This window comes from Ailuropoda melanoleuca, unplaced genomic scaffold, assembly GCF_002007445.2.
Source record: "Ailuropoda melanoleuca isolate Jingjing unplaced genomic scaffold, ASM200744v2 unplaced-scaffold5920, whole genome shotgun sequence".
Classification (NCBI taxonomy): domain Eukaryota; kingdom Metazoa; phylum Chordata; class Mammalia; order Carnivora; family Ursidae; genus Ailuropoda; species Ailuropoda melanoleuca.
Window position 1 is genome coordinate 11919 of NW_023232948.1, and position 5959 is coordinate 17877.

Below are 5959 nucleotides of genomic sequence, written 5' to 3' on the forward strand. Positions count from 1 at the left end.
TGCCATGGCACTTGTTGTGGACACCGTTTTACTAGTGTGTCCTGCAGCCTCCTGTGTGTGCTGAGCTGGGATTTCCTTGTCCTTCTCCAGTTCTGTGTCTCAGTCACAGGGCCGGAGGTCACCTGTCCCGATGATGGTCATGCCAAGAGCAGACCCACAAGCAGGGCCCAGACTGGAGGTTCACGTTCTCATCACACCTCACATCCTGTGTAGGCTGAGGGCTCCATGCTGATGGGGGTCTCACCCCTCCAGTTGCAGGGGAAATAAGGGCAGAGCCCTCTCATGGAGGTCTCATTACCTACCGTGTCCCATATAGGCCACAGTTCCTCAAGGTTGCAGATATATTCCTTTTAATTAATGGAATGTCTTATAATAAACACTTGCATTTTATAAATAAATTTTATTTGCAGCTTAATGTTTAAGTGGATTTTTTAATGTATAAGAAAATTCTATGATTTTTTCAAAAGTACTAAGAAGTAGAAAGAATTATCTGTTGACATTTTATGTTTAACTCTGCATATATATATCCCATGCACATTCTTATACAAAACAAAACAGGTAGTCACAATGGCCTTGATTTCTTTCTGTTTTGAAATCTACTCTTTATTTATAAAGACTTTCTTTGGAGCAGTTTTAGGTTCATAACAAAATTGAGGGGAGGGCAGAGAGCATCCCTGTGCACGCCCTGCCCCCATGCGTTCAGCCCTCGCTGAAGTCCCCACCCTGTGGGCGTGTGTTAGAGTCAGTGAGCCTCCATGGGCACGTCATCGTCACCCAGAGCCCATGACTGGGTGGGGTGAGGTTGTGACCCAGGGTGCTCGCGGGCAGTTTCCCACCGAGCTAGGCAGCTGTCTCGAGGGAGACAGGTGTGCAGTGTGGGCAGAAGCGCTAGGCCCACCATCCCCCGAGAGCAGACCTGTGAGGCCCTCGGTCCTGCTCAGCCTCTGTGTTTCATCTGGAAAACGGAGCCAGATGACGTGGTCATGGCTGTTGTGGGCCAGCGGAGTTCAGAGCCCCTGGGCTGCCCAGCGGACTGCCTGCAAGTCCTTAGCTTTTGTTTCTCATTGCTTAGAAATCTCGCCCTTTAGCTTGGCAGGAGTCGGCGCGGAGCCCGCCTGAGGATGCCCGGCCCCAGGTCCCTCCTGGGGTAGGGTGGAGTGGTGGCACCTTCCTGGGTCTGCTGCCACCCAGCACGGAGCCCCAGTCTGCTCAGCCCTGCCCCTCTGGGAGCTACTTGGTTCTCTGAGCCCAAGGGTCTTTGTAAGATGAGGTGATGGGTTGATAGCAATATTTCTCCATCACAAAGTCTAAGGAGTTGAAATAGGAACTGGATTAGATGCGTGGTGAGCCTAGAACAGTGCCCACACCTAGTGCTTGATTGATAAACGTCTGTCCTTACGATCAGGATGGAGAATCAAGGCCCTTGCCAAATGCTTCTTCTCATGTTGATAGGAGCAGCCACAGAGAAGTGACAGCGGCAGACAGAAGCCACAGGTGTGAGGGGCCTGCAAATAAACAAGGGGAATTCGTCCTCATCTGCCTGGTCCTGTCAGCTGCTTTTGTCAAGGCCTGAGATCCTGACATGGAGTCTAGAATCTGACCATGTGCTTGAAGATGACTTAGGAAATGTTGTGTGTCCTTGTCACAGAACTGACGAATTAGGGTTCAGAATTTATATCTTTAAAAACCGAGAGTACACCTAAAAATCCCACAAGCTCTTTCCCGGTCTGAGTTGATAAGGTGAGGGGACCGCTGTGACCGAGAGACAAACCCCTTAGTGGAAACTGTGTCCTGCAGGAAGACAGCCGTGCAAGGAAAGCCGCCAGAGCCGGGGGGCCGATGGGGCTGAGTGTCCAGGTCTCAGGGAGACACGGCGGGGATGGCAAAGGTCAGCACCGTCCACCGGGGCTTCAAATGGTGAGCTAAGGTTAGCCGGGATGGTGAAGGGGAGAGTGTGCTGGGCAGAGGCACAGCCTGTGAAGAGGCCCAGAGATGGGCGCCATGGGATCGGGAGGAGTGTTTCCCAGGAGTCCTCTGTGTGCTGATGCGGGCCTCCTGCCTCTGTGCTGGAAGCGGGGATATCAGTCCCCTGGTGCCAGCTGCTGGTGTGGCTGTGGGCAAGGTGACGGGGCTGACATGGCCATGAGCAGGGGTCGGGTATGTCCAGTTATGAGTTCCTCGAAGTCCCCCGGTGCCGGCTGGTGGCACGGCCGTGGGCAGGGGGATGGTGCTGGCATGGCTGTGGGCAGGGGGTTGGGTTTGTCCAGTTACGAGCTCCTTGTGGTCCCCTGGTTCTGGCTGCTGGTGTGGCCGTGGGCTGGGAGACGCAGCCCGGAGCTCACCGGGCACAAGCTCCTGGAGGCAGGTGTGCGGTCTTGCCCACTGTCAGTGCTACTTTATCCCAATGGAAACAAAACAAAACAACTTTGACCTATAATTTAGGATGCCCTGCTGCTCGGAGCCCTCTGGGGCTCTAAGCTGTGAGACTCCCCAGAAGTTCGTTCCTCACGCACGGGCACTTAGAGCCGCGGCCGCTCTGGGTGTTTTCCTACTTGCCTTGTTGCTGGGAGACAGTCCGCGGCTGGGATGGTGGGGGTGACCACGGCTGCTGGCCCTCCGCTGCCCCACCTGCTGCTCAATGCTGTCCCCTCTCCATGGGCGGGGCCTTCCAGTGTCCTTGCATGGGGAAAGTTCGGGAGGTCTTTATCTGTGGGCTTCTGGATCCCTTTCCCTCCTCTTGGCACTATTGCGGGGAGCGCCACCGCTTTTGTGGGCCAGCAAGCCGTCGCGGGGTACCTGGACGTGGCCACGGATGCGTCGGCAGGAGCACGTGCTTCAGAACGGTGTGGGCCCGCAGGGAAGGGTTCCCTCGCTCAGCCTGGGCTTCGAGGCGGGTCTGCAGCCCCCGGCCCTGCTTACCGCCGCCTGTGGTCACCCGTGCAGGGAGCTTTCACAGACCGTGCAGAGCGCGCCTGCAATGACGTGTTTCTCCTCAGTCTGAGGCACGGCTGGGACGTGTGTCGCCGCCCACACGGAGGTGCAGCATGTGAGCAGACGGACTTATGCGCAGTTGAGAAAGAGCTCTGTGAGGGTTTTTTTGGGGCCTTAATGAATGCTGAGGCTGCACAGTGTGTAAGGACAGAAAGCTTTCTCTTAAGTATCCTACTAAGAGAGTGGTTTTTTTCTATTTGAAAAAACACTTTCTACAGATCTCTCGTCATAGCGTAGCTTCTCAGGGAAGAGGTCTTTTCCTTACTGAGGTGAGTTCGCATACAACGTTCTATGGATTTCAGGTGCACAGCGGGAGGAGAGGACCTCTGTGTATGCAGCCGGCCCCACACATCTAGTTAACAGCCGTTGCCTCACGGAGTCATGCGTCGTTTGCTTGTGATGAGAGCTTCTAGGATTTCCTCTCTGGCCGCTTGCGGCCCTGCGATGTGGCATGATTAACTAGAGTCACCATGCTGTTTCTCAGACCCCCAGGACTTGCTTATTTTATAACTGAAAGTGATTTCAAAAGAAATAATTCTTCTTGAGGCATTTCTAGAAAATGATTTTTTTTTAATTTTTTAAATTTTTATTTTTTTATTTTTTATTTTATTTTTTTATTATGATATGTTAGTCACCATACAGTACATCATTAGTTTTTGACGTAGTGTTCTATGATTCATTGCTTGCGTATAACACCCAGTGCTCCATGCAATACATGCCCTCCTCACTACCCATCACCAGCATATCCCATCCCCCACCCCACTCCCCTCTGAAGCCGTCAGTTTGTTTCCCAGAGTCCACAGTCTCTCGTGGTTCATTCCCCCTTCTGTTTACCCCCCTTTCATTCTTCCCTTCCTTCTCCTTCAGATCTCCCTGCTATTCCTTACGTTCCACAAATGAGCGAAACCATATGACAATTGTCTTTCTCTGCTTGACTATCTTCCAAAGCCTTGTGTTCTCCTTTAAAGCAGACGTCTTACCAGATGTTGGAGACTCTGTTTCAGAATGCTTACATGCTAGTTACGGGACACACCTGCGTCTGCACCTTTGTGCTCACGCGAGGACGAGGCGTGCGCGGCGTTCCCGGAATTGGGTCACATGCACCAGTGGCCACGTCAGGTGGGAAGGGATACATTTCCTTCAGAGAAAATGCTTCTAGACGAGGCCCTTTGCCTCAAGGAAGCTTTCAGCAGTTCTGAGTCTCCCGTAAAGTACGGGAGTATTTCATTCCAGTGCAATGAATATCCGCTTCCATTTCCGGGTTTTCCCAGCCGGCGTCTGTAGGAGCGTCAACAAACTCGGGGGCGAGAAGCTCTCGCCAGGGGAGAAGAATGGAAGCGGAGGCCGTGCCCTCCACATCGGATCCTGAATGAGACGCCACTGCTGACTGGGGTCACATGTTTTCTTCCCCCTGTAACTTTTGCGTGCTGTCGGTGGTCACCTTTAAGACAGCAGGCTTCAAGGTTACATTGTGGTTTTGTAAATTATCTCTGATTCGGTTATAAATGGGCTGTTTCATTGTGTGTGTGCGCACATGTATGTAGTGCACCAGCTCAGAGGGAAGTGCACGCATGTGCACAGGTATGCACACATGTGATAATGGTCTTCTGGAGGGAAGTGAACACATGTGCACACATATGCATGCATATGCACACATGAGGTAACAGTCTTCTGGACACCATACCATTCCCCCTCTGGCAGCCCTGAAGTGCAGGTTTCTCTCCCAGGGAAGCAAAATCACTTGTTTGCTCTGGAGTGCATTTTGGGGGCTTGTCTGGTTGACCTTTTGAGCACACCATCAGGGCAGACATTCATTTCCTGGTGAAGGCAGGCTTTTCAAGGGAATGCATGCTCCTGTTCTAGAGATCACAGAAGTCTGCTGTGGGTCAGTCCCACTGGAGACACCCCATGTCCCTGACCATGCGCCCATCGTGGCAGTCTGCTTCCCAGGAGTGGCTCTCTCCTCTGCTGGGCTCTGCGGTACTGAGCCTCTCCCGGACATGGCTATCAGCTATATGATCCTCCGAGTGCATGGCAGTGAACGTGATTTTCTAGACAGAAGCACGTCCTGTCCTCATTCACTGATGATTTGCATGTGGGCCACGAGCTGCTCCTGGCCGAGTGCTGGGGCCCCATTCACCAAAAGCCACGGTTTTCATAGAGTCCCATTTTGACAAGGGAAATGAATATGAAAAGAATATAAAACATGAAGCCTAAAGGTGTCAGTGGTGTGAGCAGAGAAAAAGAGTAGACCAGGAGAGAAAGGAGGGCTCTTCCTTCCCCATGACGCCCATCTCTGTGGAACCTACATGACCCCACATGCTTGGCCTAAACCCCAGACCTGCCCCTCTCATATCCTGGAGGCGGGAAGCCTGAGCTCCAGGCCTGGGCCAGTGCCTCCTGAGGCTGCTCCCTGCCCTGCAGACATGGTCTCTCCTGGGTCCTCACCTCCTCTTGTTACAAGGACACCAGCCCTGTTGGATTAGGGCCACCCTGGTGGCCTCCGTTTACCCTAACCACCCCTTTAAAGGCCCTCCTTCCAACTGGTCACTTTGGGAGGTGCTGGGGCTTCGGGCTCCAGCACAGGATTTGGGGGACACAGCTTGGCCCCCTGACTCCTTCAGAGCTGGCCCTTGCCCTCCGGGATCCCTCGGCACGCAGAAGCTGGATCCAGCACACGCCGCACTGAGTTGACTGACCCTCTCCTGCCTGGGCTGTGTCTTCTTCATCAAGGAGTTGGGAGCATGGAGTGCAGTGGTAGACACGTACATCCCTCTGTGCCGGGTGAGCGTTTACTGGGGGGGGGGTGTCTGTGGGCAGCGGCCTTCGGAGGACAAAAGAGGTGAAGACACAGAGAGGCCGCGACTCTGTAAACTGGGGGTGGGGGGGATACCGGCCTGGGAGAGTGGACTGCAGGCGTCATGCTGGAGAACCTGTGAGGGGTGCTGGTGAAGATGTGTGTGCCATT